Here is a 15381-nt window from a genome sequence, read left to right as displayed (position 1 = left end):
ATGTTCTCATCATAAGCTCAACTGTGGAGGAACAAATAGCGGAGATCTGTTATGTTCTGACGCAGTTTAGGGCTGCTGGAGTAAAACTCTCCTTTCAAAAGGCACAGTGGTGTAGAACCCGTGTAAAATTCTTGGGGCATGAGATTACTCCTCAGGGTCTCTGTCCCCAGGAAAAGAAAGTGGAAGCACTCCAGAAATTGAAAGACCCCACAACTCTGCGGGAAATAAGGAGCCTCCTTGGACTGACTACTTACAGTAGATAGTTCATTGAGGACTACGCAGAGATCACAAGACCCCTGATTCATCTTTTGAAGGCGGGGGTCAAGTGGGAGTGGGGTCCAGAACAGGCCGAGGCAGTAAGACAACTCAAGAGAAGCCTCTCACAAGCGCCTTGCCTATCTTACCCTGTCAAAAACAAGGAGTTCTTCTTGGAGACAGGGTTCTCAAATACATGCTTGAATGCAGTATTATACCAAAATCATGACAAGGTCAATAAAGTAATCTCCTATGCGAGTAAAACTTTATCCTCTGTGGAGGAAAAATTCAACGATATTGAGAAGGCACTCCTGGCAAAGGTGTGGGCATTGAAGAATTGCCGCCCGTTCATCCAGGGGGAACACAACATAGTGGAGACTCCACACCAGCCTCACAATATCTCCAAAGTGACAGAATCAGGGCCGGAAATGTGAGTAATTCCAGAATTACTTTCAGGATTCTGTCAATGCAAGGCTTTCCTTGGGAGGTCAGATATACCCAAAACAAGAAGAGTCCCCTCGCGCATGGTCTGGCTGACTTGCATGATTGTGCCAGAGAAAACTGTCTCGAGGACGAAAGTCTAAAAATCAAAGTCAACATGGAGGCACACCTCAATTCCCCACACAAAGTCTTTGAAGAAGACAAATGTGAGGGAATGCCCACTGTCTATGTGGATGGATGCCCCTACCATGTTGACAAAAATGGGGAATGATAACTTTTGGCCGGCGTAGGGAATGCATGGGTGAATGAGACCCCAGAACCCTCTGAAGGGTACAAGATTGGTCCCCGAAGTAGTCAAGTGGCAGAGTTGATGGCTTTGCATCAAGCCATCCTCACTGCTGTCCAACATCAACTCCACAAACTGGTCATAATCACAGATTCGAATTATATATCGAATGGGTTCGTGGAGCACCTGGTTAACTGGAAAACCAGAGGCATGCTATGTGCTAACAACAAACCATTGAAACATGGAAAATTAACTCAAAACATTGATGATCTGGTCACCTCAAAACGGATGACCATCTACTGGAAAAAGATCAAGGGTCATTCCAAAGTAGAAAGACCAGACAAAACTGGAAATTACCTAGCTGATCAGCTGGCCAAAACCGGAGCCATCCAAGGGGATCTACTTGAGATCGAGTCCCTGGAAATCCAGGTCACTGCTATCACTAGGTCCCAGACAAATGCTCACAATGAACTCTCAACTGCACAATGAGGTAAGGAGACCCCAGATGCTGATTTGATTATGGCTCAAAAAGGGGATCCAATAATTGGTAAGTTTTATCAACACATTGAGGACCCTGAGAACTTTCCCCTGACGGATACCGATTACATATGAAAAGAGGACCAAAAATGTTCCGAATCCAAGACAGTTTGTTGGGGAAATCCCTAGCTGGCCATGATCAGTGGGTGGCCCCCACCTCATTCCGAAGCCTGATGTTGAGTCACGCCCATGATGCGGCCACAGCTGGTCATATGGGGTTTCATACAACACTTGAAATCTTAAGAGAGGTTGCATACTGGCCACACATGGGGCAGGGCCTCGACTAATACTTGAAGGGGTGTCTTGTGTGTGCAGAATTTCAGCCAACATCCCTCACACACTGTGCGCCTCTCCAAAAGCGGGGGATGACACTTTCATGGTCAGATTTGCAAGTCAATTTTATTGGGCCCATGATTCACTCCTCTAGGTGAAATAAGTACATGTTGACCATGACATGCTTGTTTACTAAGTGGGTAGAATGTCTCCCGGCCCCAAACTACAAGGCAGAAACAGCAGCTGCCCTGATGATCAACCACATCTTCTCGTGTTTTGGACTACTTCAACGGATCGAGTCAGACTGAGGTAGCCATTCACTAGCGAAGTAATGACAAAGATGTGGGAGATACTTGGGGTCAAAAGGAAGCTATACATTGCTTACCGGCTAGCCTCTAGTGGTTCAGTAGAGAGATACAACAAGACAATTGTGAGCATATTAAAAAAGTTTGTGGCAGATTCTGGGCCAAGTTGGGATATTCGATTACCTCTTGTCCTGATTGCCATCAGATCTACCCCTTCATCTGCAATTAAAATGTCACCATTTGAGCTGATGACTGGACGCAGAATGGTGCTTCCCCAGCATCTGCTCTACAGAACCCAGAGCAGACATTGATCAATGCCTCCACAACTCATAAGTATGTTGAAAATCTAAGCAAACACCTTCAACATGCTTTTGCCTAAGCTCAGCGAAATCTAGAAAGATCTGCAGACAGCATGAAGACCCACTATACTTAAAGACTACTAGAAAAGAATACCATGTAGGAGACCGGGTCTACTTATACAATTTCCAAAGGAACCAGGCCAAACAGTGCACATTTTTGCCTACCTGGAGGGGTCCTTTTGAAATTGTAGACAAAATCTCACCAGTCGCCTACAAAAACCGCATCCCCAAAGGCAGTTGGCAGAGGGGGAAGATAAGTGGGTCCATATTAACCAACTGAAGTGTTGCCATCCTAGGCACACTCTGCAGAAACTGGAGGAGTCTTCTGGAACCCCAGAGGGGGTCACTCCAGCTCCCTAGAATTCCAACTCTAAAATATTCCATCTATATAGTCAATAAATTGGCAATAGAAACATTTGTCTTGATTTGTCAAAATGTATGTGTCCGCCCCACTACATTAATAGTGGTGGGGAAATGTCTACAAATATGTTTTTGCTTTGTCATCCTAGAATTGGAAACAGTGGAGACTAAAGCCAAGAAGGACCACCCGGGGACCGGAAGGAAAGATCCAAGGGGCCCGGGGTATCGCTTCATACCCTCATCAGGACTGGGCGAGGAACTGGTCGATCCACCCTTGATGGATGATGAACTTTGCCATTTTTGGAACCAAAACAAAAGAGACTGATCATCCCAGTCTTGTGACTTCCCATTGATGGACGTCCAACGCCAAATCGCAAGGGGGGGCTTGTGGGATGTTCTGACCCAGTAGGCTCTGCCCTGCAACATCACTGTGTGCTGCTTTCATCAGAAACAACAGAATAGCCACCAAAAAGCCTTATGTGCGCTAAAAATCTCTGGGAAGTGCGCAGGGAAACCTGAAAAATAGGCCGCCAATCCATTTTGCCTGTGTCAGTGGTGGAACCGGAGACCACACTACCAAAACCTGTCATTGGGCTGCCCACAGAGTGAAATGGAATTACCCGAAAAGGCAGGGCTGCATTGCCAGGAAAACCCAGAAGTGCTTTAAAATCTGTTTTTCTTTGACTCTTGAAAGTGCAAAATCATGGTTCCCAAACATCAGAAAAGATCCAACATCCTTGTTGGGTGTTAAATCTCACTGTATTTAAGAAATCCCCATAAGCACAATGTCAGGAGAAGCACATTTCATCATAAGAAAATCCACATTCAAAAAGGTGCTTGCCTGGAAAAATATGTCAGATTTGGGTGCAGTACCGCCGCTCACCTGTGTCAAAACTGCCATTTACTTATACTGGCAGTTTAAAACTTTTGTCTTAAAATCAAATTGTTGAAAAGAAGTGACTTGCCATCAAAAGCAATATAGGTTGCTACAATTCAATCTCTATGTTTGAAAAAGACTGGAATTATGAGATCTGTGTATACATTTGTTGGAAATGTAAGTTTATTTAGAAAAAACCATTTTAAACAAGGGGTTTTAAAAGTGAACTAATGTTAGCCACAGTACTTCAAAGGCAGATTCCACAGTTTTCCCCAAACAAAGGCATCTTCCCCCTGCTCTCTGCTCAGGAACTGTCATTGAGTTGTTAATGGAGATGGGAGGAGATTTTGGGCTGTTGCTCTGAGGAGACACAAAAGACTTCCTGGGCTGAAAGGAAATGCAAATTCGGGTGTCAACAGAAACCAACTGCCAGCGGGAAGAGAGCCTGGGACTGCTCTGGGCCCAGCAAACCATGGAGGCGGGACCAGACAGGTTTGTGTATCTGAAACTGTAGACAATATCTTTTTGGAAAAAGACACAGAGAACTAGGAAAAATTTGTAAAAATCTGGAAATTAGAGGTTGTTAATATGAAAATTCTGCTCACAGTTTGAAACTACTCTGAACCCTGTGCGATGTTCAGAGACAGGACTACCAAAATGCTGATATTGTAGCAATTGTAATAATGCTAGAAATATGAAACTTCACAGGATTATGCCCAGATGTCATGCACATGTATGGAGAAAATGTCGACAGATCTGACACTGGGTACCCCACCAAAAGCGTGAAAAACTGTCAAATTTGAACCGAAGCTCTCACTAAAAGGGAACTCGGATGGATACGTGCTCTATTAAATCAGTAATGTATATATGTATTATTAGCAAGTTGGTGATATTGTAAATATGATTTAAGTGAGAAATAGATTTACTGTACTGAAACAAAGGGGAGGTACTCCTCGGATTGTAAAATGCAGCATCACTATGTGATTTCCTTCTCAAATCAGGAGAGGGGAAATACTCTAACGAATCGGATTTCTAGAGGGTGGGCTTAGTATAATTCAGCCTACCCACCCCTTTGGGAAATACATAAATAGGGACAGTTTAGGACCTAGAAAGAGACAGACAGATTCACCCATCAACTGACTTACTGGCGAAGCACTCTGCAGGAGAACCCAGATCCAATACTCCAGAACTTTGAAAGCAAAGAAGGCCTAATTCCAAAGCTGAACCCTTCTCAGCTGGCCTCTAAAATCTTGAAACCTTATTTTAACTCCAGACTTCCAAGGGGTACACCAAAAATTGTGCAGCCTGGCTGTGCTGTTTCTGCTTTCTTGCCAAGAACTCTTGCTAGAACTCAGAGATCCAAACCAGTAGAGCAGAGCTGTAACCAGATAGCTGTAACCCAGAATCAACCCGTCAGATCCAGTCCAGAGGCCGTGCAGAGACCAGAGTGCCGTGCTGAGTGCAGAACCAGGTGCCTGAATCTTGTCCAGTGGGCTAGCAGAATTCCAGCCCAGAACCCTTTGACCAGATCTTTGATGGGCCTATTCCAAACCATAGTTGTGAGTATCTATAGCATAGAATTGTCCATAGCCAATATCTTATCTTGAAGCAATCCGATCCAACCCATTCTATCATATCCAGAAGTGCATTGTAGAATCTCTTTCTTGTTTTTCTGAATCTTTCCCTCATCCATATAGTCCTTTGTTAATTGTAGTGATAAATTCATCTTTGTGCTAATATATTTGCTGAGGAAAGACAAGTGTCTTGGTGGGCAAAAGTCAGAGCAGAGGTGCCGCTGTTCTGGTGGCTGTCCGTTGGGTATCTTGCATCTTCATAGCCTCCTTAGTGTAAAGAAAATCTGTTTGTAATTTCAAAAGCGCATCTTTCATTTGAAAATCTTGACTCTTTTTGAGAAAAATTGACCTCCACTAAAACCTTCATAACTTCAAGAATTTAAGTGTCAAATTGAAGCTAACATCCTCAGGTTTCAAACAAACCCAAAACTGCATTCCAACTCCTTGTAGTTTTTCTGTAATCATGTTTCTCGCGCACTGAAAAGTTTGCCTCAAATTTGCATTTGGCTCAATTTCGACACGTGTAAAATAGCTATTCTTTGCATCTGACCTCAGAATTCAGTTTTCAACCTGCTAGTTATTCAATCCTCATTGCTAATCTTCACCTGAAACCATCTAAAGCGGCTCCCACTAGTTTTGAATCCAATTTAGTGAATTAAAGTCATTTTTCTGTGTTTTTCCCATTCATTACAAGCCACATTCAAAAGCATTTGACCTGTTTAGAAATCATTCCTGTTTCTCTCTATGCTTGCTGGGGAGAATTGGGATTTAAACTGCATTGGTTGAGATTGTATATTCCTGAAATCTTTTTTTCTCTCCTTCCTTCTCTATATTGCATATTGGGGGGAATTGAGTTGTGTGCAGGGGGAAAGAGTCATTACATTGCATTTGATTGAACACACAAAAGTATTATTTCAGTGCTGCATTAATTTCCTATCATTGCATTTGACTGAACCCACACAAAGTTTTATTCTATGGTACATTATTCTTCTCATCCATACTCCTACTGATTAAAGAGATTGTTGATTGTAAGATCAGCCATTGGTGATTATTGTATAAATATTAATAGTGTGATATATATATCTTGTTCAAATTCATATAATAAATATTTTAACTTTGCGAAACAACCTGCTTCTTGGTTCAGTGAGACCGGGGGGATTCAAAGAGAGGGGCGTGATATAAGGGTACATCATTCAGAAATAAAAGAACTTATAGACACAAATATATAATTATGGGTTCCAGCTGTGCATCACACGCTAGGCATTGACTTAGGTGGAGTACTGGGTTGAAATCACTTACACACCATGGCTGCCTCCCAAACCGGGTCTGGGTCTGGTCTGGTTGAATGGGGATTTACCGGGTCATTCCAAGCCTGCAGGACCGGGTAAGTCCCCATTCAACCAACTATTGCCCATTCCCATGTGAGCCCCCAGAGGGCTCAATGGGAATGAGGAAGGCGCTAATAACGGGCCCGCGAATAGCAGGCCCGTTATTAGCGCCCTGGTCCCTTAGACTGACCCATAAAAGACGTGTGGTCAGACCACACGTCCTTTGCGGCTCCCGCTAAGTGACCTCGGAATTGGGCAGTAAGGGTTTACCGGCACCGGTCTCCTTACCGGTGGTGCCCGGTATCCCTTACCGCCCAACTCAGAATGACCCCCAATGAAAACATGAGATATAAAAATACAAAGCCCGGCCAGTCTTCCTATTCCTCTGCACACTCCAAGTAACTGCTCTACCCACTTTTACCACATTCATGTTCCTGACCGGCCGCCATTCGCAAATGGGGGTCAGTCAAGTTCAGTCCATGGAAGTAAATGACCTTGTAATAATTAACTTCTACAAAATTACATTGTTGCGATTAATAGATATGCATATGTATTAAATGGCAGGGCATATAATGGGGGTGAGAAGAGTATCTTCAGGGCTAGATAGGGGAGCAGAGGAGGAACGTGAGGACCACAACATTCATTAAAAAAAATAATGAAAGACCATGATGTAATTTTATCAAAGTACATGACAACCAGGTCATTTATTTCGATGAAAGGATGTAAAACCCTTATATGAAAATGTATGAAAGCGATTCTGTCAGAGAGCATATTGCAAGGACTACCTTTCCCAACAGAGGACTGCAGGTGCCATTTGACTGTAGATTATTTATCTCACCAGTGATATCTGACCAGCATCATATAAAGGGATTGTGTAGCCATTTTCATTTTTACTCTGAAGGTTGTCGTGTGTACCCTGTTAGATATTAACAGAATTTGACCTTTTGGACAAATAGAAAAATCAGCACAATTGCAACCACCTCATTATTTGCCTGGCAAGTGTTTAACAAAGAAAACGTTTCCCACGGGTGCCTGCTGATTGTGAAACCATAAGCCACTGATTACCCCTTAGATAATTCGTAAAAGAGGAAAAATGTATTGTAGTCACACCAATAAGTCTTATGATCGTGTTTACAGAGCATTCAAGTTATCAGCATATCATCATCTTGTGGGTGTGCATCGCTGCTTCTCAGTTTGGTGCCCATTTCTATTCTACTCCATCTTTCCTTCCCTTCAGGCATTACACAGCCATAGGTAGTCTATCCATGGAACCTTGGCGTGGTTGGACCATGATAAACTGGGATCCTCTGCACGAGACGTTATCGAACCATTGGGCCGGCAAATGAATCATTGATAGCCTGCGAGACGGGCCCTTCAGAACCAATCACAGCTAGTGGTTCATCTGGAAACCACTGTACTGAGGACATCACTCTTTGCTAAGATGGACAAGCAAAGCAATTGCTGTACACAAACATGATAAATGTCAATCCTAGATGGCTCAGTATGTCAGTTATCCATCATGCTTATGTCATGATAGCTCTCGCAGCTGGAATGTAGACCAGTTCATAAAGGGCACTCCTATCAATTATTTAGATCCATGTGTAGGCTTACAATCAGATCATCTTCTTATGCGTCTTTTGGTTGTACAGTTGTGGGCCTATGAGGAGGATAGCACGTGCCTAATTCACAATTCGCTTGTACATTGTTTTCAAATGATGTACTCTATGTCATAGAGTAAATAGACTGTGCCTAGGATGGCTTGCAGGCTAGTTGCCAAATGAGGACCCATAGAGGAAGTGGGTGTCCATTCAACAGCTAGGCCGCTTCAATTGTAATTGCATGGCACCAGTTTTAGTTTCTTTCCCCAGTTTAATGCATGGCAGCTTGAACAAACTAAAATCAAAGTAATAATAATTTGCAAAAAATTGTCTACATCCCAGCTATAATATATTCCATTATTACATCATTAGGTCATGAAGTGAAGCGCTTTGTCCCTATCAAATTCTAAGTCAATCCCTCAACGTTCGTATTGATTATCAGTAGTCTATCCATTGTTAGGCAAATAATTCAAAGTTTTATATCAGACTTCACAGCAGAAGTACATATTGTATTATAAACATCTTTCTTAACCGTGTCCATTACGTTGCACATGGCTTTAAGCAAGCCAGCTCCTAGACCTGACAAAGTTGCTAAATGCTTCCATGAATGGGGCTCTGTAGGATCCCTACTTTCAAGTGAGCTGCACTTCAGCAGTCCAATTTCAAATCATTCCAGCACTTCCTTGTTCTGTCTAGTTTCTGTCCTCCAGTGAGTGCTCTAGTTCACCGCTAGCAATCAAACTAGACATTATGGATACATATCAGTGCACGTTTGTTTGTTTATTTATTTGTAAGGCACTTTTACAGCAAGTAAATTGTGTTTCAAAGCGCCCACAGGGCAACAGGGAGGGGACATGGGAATGAAGCAAATGTAGCAATGAAAGATAGAGGCAGACCTATGAGGCCCCATGAGCATTCAGAACATGCAACTGCAGAGAGAGAGAAGGGATGAAGGAGTGAGCAGTAAGTGCTAGGTGTACCAAAGCGGGAAGTGCTAGAGAGTAAGCAGATGTTAAGTGACTTGGTGAGAGTGGTCAACAGGCAATGAATAAAAGTAAATTCAGGCCTGTGGTGGCATAGGACAGTGGAACTCTTGGCAAGTGCTGGTAGCGGGCAGAGGTTGAAGGCAATTGGGAGTGGGAGGCCAGGACCCAGGAGGACCCATTAGGGCCCTGGTCACCAATATCTGCAAATGTGGGGTTTAGCAGGGCAGGGAGGAAGGAAAGGAGAGGTGAAAAGGAAGGTCTTAAGGAACTTCTGGATTTTGAGGCAATCCGGCTCAAGACGAAGCGGAAGGGGGAGGTTGTTCTATAGGTGGGAGCCTGCTGAGGAAAGAGACCAGCATCCAGCACGCTGTTTAGGAAAGAGCTTGACACACAGAGAGTTGGTGCCAGAGGAATGTAAAAATCTGGATGGAGAGTATTTAGTGAGAGCCAGTTGTAGATAGCATGGCCCCCGGCTCCAGACAGCCTTATGGATAATGCAGAGGGATTTGTATTAGATCCTTGTAGCAACCGGGAGCTAGTGGAGTGATTTTGGTGCTGGAGAGCTGCAGTCTCTGGGCTTGAGGCCATGGATAAGTCTTGCGGCCCAATTCCGTGTTAGCTGGATGGGTTGTGGAGAAGGAGAGGGTAGAGTAAGGAAGAGGCTATTGCAGTAGTCTAGCCTAGAGATAACCAGGGCTCTAGAGATATTGAGCTTCTGGGGGAAAGTGAGAAAAGGAAGGATTCCTTTGAGGAGGTGGAGTTGAAAGTGGGCCTTCTTGGCAAGGTCCTGAATGTGAGGGAGGAAGGAAAGAGAGGCGTCGAAGATGACTCCAAGGTTTCTGGCTTCAGATGAAGGACAAGGGGGAGAGCCCATGGAAGATGGCCAGAGTGAGGGGAAGAAAGAGGGAGCAGGAGTCCCAATAGGAAGGATCTCAGTCTTGCCTGCTACGAGATACCAAGTGTATCACAGAGCCGTTATATGATGATGGAGTGGTTGACCATGTGAAATGAAGAGGAGAGATCAAGTAGAACGAGAACATCTGGAGAGTTGGAATCCAGAGATCCTAGCAGTTCCTTACGGTGTTCAGAAGAGCAGTTCCCATGCCTCTGGATGCTGGGAATCCAAATTGATGGTTGTGTAGGCAACCAACAAGTTCAGTGTGCTGGGTAGGTGGGTAAGACCAGCTTCTCCAAGAGTTTCACAAGGAAGGGGGTGATAGAGATAGGATGGTAGTTGGCCGGACAAGACGGGTTAGCAGAAGGTCTTTTCAGGAGGGAGGCACACAAGGGAGTGCTTGAGGGGGGAGAGATAAGATCAAGTAGCAAAAGAGTGGTTGCAGAAATCATCTAGTGTAGGGGCAAGAAAGACAATATTGTCTTAACGGTTCTGGAGGAACAGGTCGAGACTTGTTTGGAGGAGATCTTCATGGAGTGGAAGGTCCCCGTCACACAATCAGAAAATATTCTCATGCAAAACATCTTAACTGAATGTTAGTTTGCATCTTAGCTACTCTGATCTCCCAAATCATCCAGTTAGCAAACCTATTTCTTTTAGCAGCTGATGGACCCCATGCTGGACGGTCGCAAGTAATTGCGATTGCACATTTGGTGAAGGGCTACAGCTTCATAGATGGATGGAGAAAGAGTTTATTGGTGAAAAACATTTCTTCAATCTCATGAAAGGAAAGGACCGATGTGTCACCACTCCTAAATAATGCTATAACGAGAACAAAAGGAAGAATATAAAAGGAAATAATATAGCAACCACCACTGCGATCAGGGGTCAACCAGGCCCGTAATGCCTACCAACCAGAGCCTACTTAGGCCACAGTGAATGGTGGTCCTCCACGAGGGGTCAGCGCTTTTACATATCATGTATGCCCCCAAAAGTGGGTGTGATTGCTATTTGCATCCGTGGGATTGCAGCCAGCTGTGAATAGTTCAAAAGTTCAAATTGTTTTTTTTTTGTTTTAATGGAAGATGAGCAACACACTTCTTGTGCATGCCCATCACCCTTAAAAAAACACAAAAAAACAAAGATGGATACCACCATAGGACGCAGGGATGTCGGAGGGTGGAAGGGGAATGCGGGTTGATGATGGTATTATGGGGTGGTGAAGGGGGCAGGTGTGTGGCGAGACCACCAACACAATGGTGACACCTGGGTAAATGGAGTGGGTGATAGGGTAATGCAGCCTCTGGCAGTACCTGCCCACATTTACAGCCACCCGATTGGCTGACCGCCCTTTCCCATGTGTCTGAATGCTGATTTTGTTTTGGAATCCTCTTTAAAAGCAAAGGATGTTACGTTTGCATTTCAGTTGCTGATCAAATGTGGTACATGAAAAAAAAAAAATAGTCTATGATGTATGTAAAAAAAAACTTAATGTATTAGTCTATGATGTATGTAAAATAATAATCGACATTAGAAAAGAAGCTTTTTTTACTGGTCCTGAGGAAGGTGAGTCCAATTATAAGGCAGCAAATACCGAAACATGCTGCATGTCGAAAAGAAATTCATGTTTATGAGACTATCCCTGGAACATGAAGTGCGAGTTAAAGACAGCAACATATAAAAAGGATGCATTCAAAAAAATAGAATTGTATGTATCATCCATACATTTCTCTATTTTTATTTGTGTGTGCATGAGTGGGAATCCAGATGATACTGGGAAGAGTTTAGGGAAGGGTGATGAGGATACATGAGATAGTATCTTTTTGGATCTACTGATAACATTATTTCTTTTAGAAATAAATGTATGTGTACTATTTTGAATAAAGTGTAGATTCATTTTTTGAATCTGATTTACCAGAAGCTTTTGAATATTGTTTAATTGTTGGATGTGAATGTTATAAGTTGCTCCTGTTGGGAATGTGTATGTATGTATATGATGTTGGCAGCCCTTCTCAGTGGGTTAATGGGGCACACTGCATTGTTACAAAGAGGTTTATAGTCATTGCATCGAATTCCTACCGTCGACATACCATTCCATCTAAATAAATGCATCGAAAAAAATTGCATCAAATGCATTTTTTTAACATTTTTTTTAATGGGGGCTTCCCCAACCCTCTTTTTTAACCTTTAAAACCTATTATGATTAAACTAAACCCTTTACATTTAAAAAACAATGCATTCAATGCTTTTTTTCGATGCAATTTTTTCAATGGCAAGGCATTAGATGGTATTGCATTTTATGCAATGACCAGGTACCTTACAAAGACCTTCTGTACTGCTTACCTCTTCTTACTTGAGTCTTCACCTATTGTGAGAGGAGATGTGTGATTTTGAAGCTGGAGAACAGAGTTCCACAACTGGCTCGCCTACGTCACCAAAATTGTGTGATGCATGAAAAACAGCATGATCTCTCTGTGCACCTCATTCAACTTTTCTGGATACAAGAAATAATGGCTTCTGAAAGGAGCATTGCTAATACAGAACAAGATCTTTAATCAGATTATTTGTGGAGACTAACAGGTCAGTTCTCCTGGCTGAAGACACATAGAAAAGCAGTGTACAAATACATGCCTGCACAGATTCCCCTTGCCTGCAGATTCTGATCCCGGCATCTCTCCATTTGAAGAGTTTATATGTAGAGATTACATGCGTGGGGATTGATCATTCTGATGGCTAAAGAAAACTTGAACTTGGATTGTGATCAGTTTTACAGCACCAGTAGGAACCTATGAGGAATCTGTGGAAAATAATTATCAATGAAATCCACCCGGTTTTTGTTATGGTGGGACCCGCTGAAGACCTCTGTAGTGTACAGGCGAATACAGATCTATGTGATTACTACGCTAAGTTTAGTGCGACCGCAGAAAATGCTGACTTTTTTCCCAACCCCCTTTTCACAGCATATGTATGAGGGGGGAGACCCCCTGCAACCTCTCCCCACACTCTACCCAACATTTATTATTTACTGTACCCCATCCCCCACATATATATATGCTGAGAAAAATAAAGTCGACATTTTCGGCCGGTGCAGTACACTAGACACAGTAATGATATGATTGATATGATGCTGGTGAATACGTGAGATATCTCCCCAGATTCACCTTATGCTCCATTCAAAGGCACAGGAACATGGATGGACCATTGGTTCTGTGCCATTCTCCATGCGTATGTGGTGAGCTCTGATCTGGGAATCCTGATCATGTGCTGAGATGAATCGGAATCGTGGGTAGAGAGTTCTACCATGCTGACGCGTTATCGATCATGCTACTTACCTGTGATTAATGTGCTGTTATCAGAATATGCCAGCAAATGTCCCATGAGATTGCAATGCTTGGCCTGCAAATATCATGAAGCTCAAGAAAATAGTGAATAATTAATATTTTGCCAGATCCTCACATTTCTTCAGCCATGCCCCTGCTTGGAGCTTTAGGGATAACCCAACCATTCCCATCACACTTAAAGCACTGACATTACATTCAATTTGGCTCATAGTGGCTGGTTAGATGCAACAGAGCAGACTTGGGTCCTCGTCAACCTTGAAACCTTTCATTAAAATGACAGATTTCCCTCTAGCTCAGACTTAATCACCTGGATTCACTATAGGGGTTCAACTTTCTGTCCCTTTTGTGCAAGGAGGTAACTGCAGCACAACGAAGGAGTTTAGGAAGCAGTGGTATATGCAGATGATTCTCAGACAATCCTAATGCTGGTGTACAAGGGGCCCCTCTCTTCCCAGCCTTACTGAAACCCCACATGGATCTGGGAGGCCCCTCAACAAGTTACTGTGGTGCACTAATTGTCATTCTGTTTAGTGCGGCTTGAACCATGCCTTTTCCACACACAACCACCATGTCTTTATAATGTTCAGTACTTGAACTCAATCCTCAATGAGTAGACTACAACATCAAGACATACATTCAACTTGCTCAACTGCGGCTGGTACATCTGTCTGCCAAAAATCTCAATGTTTACCACGGCACAAAAGAGCACAGTTCGGCAACGCATTTGAGTAGCAGTGTGCCAACGAATATCCCTTCATCTACACTCTGCTCTCATGAATGGCTCCCTCTCCCACCTGCAGACCTCAAGAAAGGTCTGCAAATCTTTAGAACTTTTTCATATTACCAGCGAAAGAGCTGTGGAAATAGAAAATTGGCCTCATTATAAGTTTTCCGGTCCGATAAGCTACCGGCGCTCTTACTACCGAACCAGCAAACTACGAGTTGTGCTTGTGGGTGGCTTTCTGTCCACCAGGTCTGACCTAGCGGGCAGAATGGCACCCGCAAGCACAACGCGTCGGATGCACCGGCACCATTCATGAATGGTGCCGGTGCAACCGATCTCCCCATTCCCAGTTGAGCCCTATGGGGGGCTATGGGGCTCAACTGGGAATGGGGAAGAATATTTTTCAGCGCCTGCGAATGGGCAAATACCGGGGCCAGCAAGGCCGTAATGACCCGGTAATTGCCCATTCGCGGGGCACCAGACAAAAAATGATACAGGCGACAGCCATGCCGGATCTACCGGCACAGCTACCGCCAGTATCATAATGAGGCCCAATATGTCTGTAATGGCCAGTGCCGTAGAGGTGTTTGTCTGGCCCAGGGGTGGACTGGGAACCTGGAAATAATGTTCAAAGTGGTCCCCTATTACACATCTTCAGAAAGCCTGAACCCCTTTTCTATGAGATCATTTGCAAATAAACTGGGTTACCACAAAAAAGAGGCCCAGGGTGCAGAGGCAAACCAGGAAATCTATAGAGTTCCCGATAGGCCAGTCCATCCCTTGTCTGGCCCCAGTAATGCAGTGGGACATGTTATAGTGCCCTGTAGTGGATGGCAGTTGCCTGCCCTACCTTTCAGGACCCTCTTTTCTATCCCTGGGCAAACTAGAAAATTTGCAGACGAATTTCCATAACGTTCTAAAGATTTGTGGGACACAAATCCCCCAAACTTCAGCTGGTTCAAGTTACTGCCAAACTAGTTTTCCGCCTGCAAGTAATATTAGATCATCATCGACAGGGACAGATGAGAGAAAGGGGTGACTTCTTTAAGTTGTCAGTGCTCATTCTTTTAATGAGACTTTCACACTAGTTCTTGCAGAAGCTTTATATTTCAAAAGTGTCCGAAATCTGCAGAAAGTAATGATCAGGAAATGCTCCCTAAAATATTTTCCAGGCAACAGTAGTTGTTAATAATATAGTATGCCATTTGTTTCCTAATAAGAGTTAGCAGCACATATGAAGAG

The sequence above is a fragment of the Ambystoma mexicanum genome, chromosome 13, assembly GCF_040938575.1.
Source record: "Ambystoma mexicanum isolate Mex_15411 chromosome 13, UKY_AmexF1_1, whole genome shotgun sequence".
Taxonomy (NCBI): Eukaryota; Metazoa; Chordata; class Amphibia; order Caudata; family Ambystomatidae; genus Ambystoma; species Ambystoma mexicanum.
The sequence above is the reverse complement of the archived record's forward strand: the minus strand, read 5'-3'. Positions refer to the sequence as shown.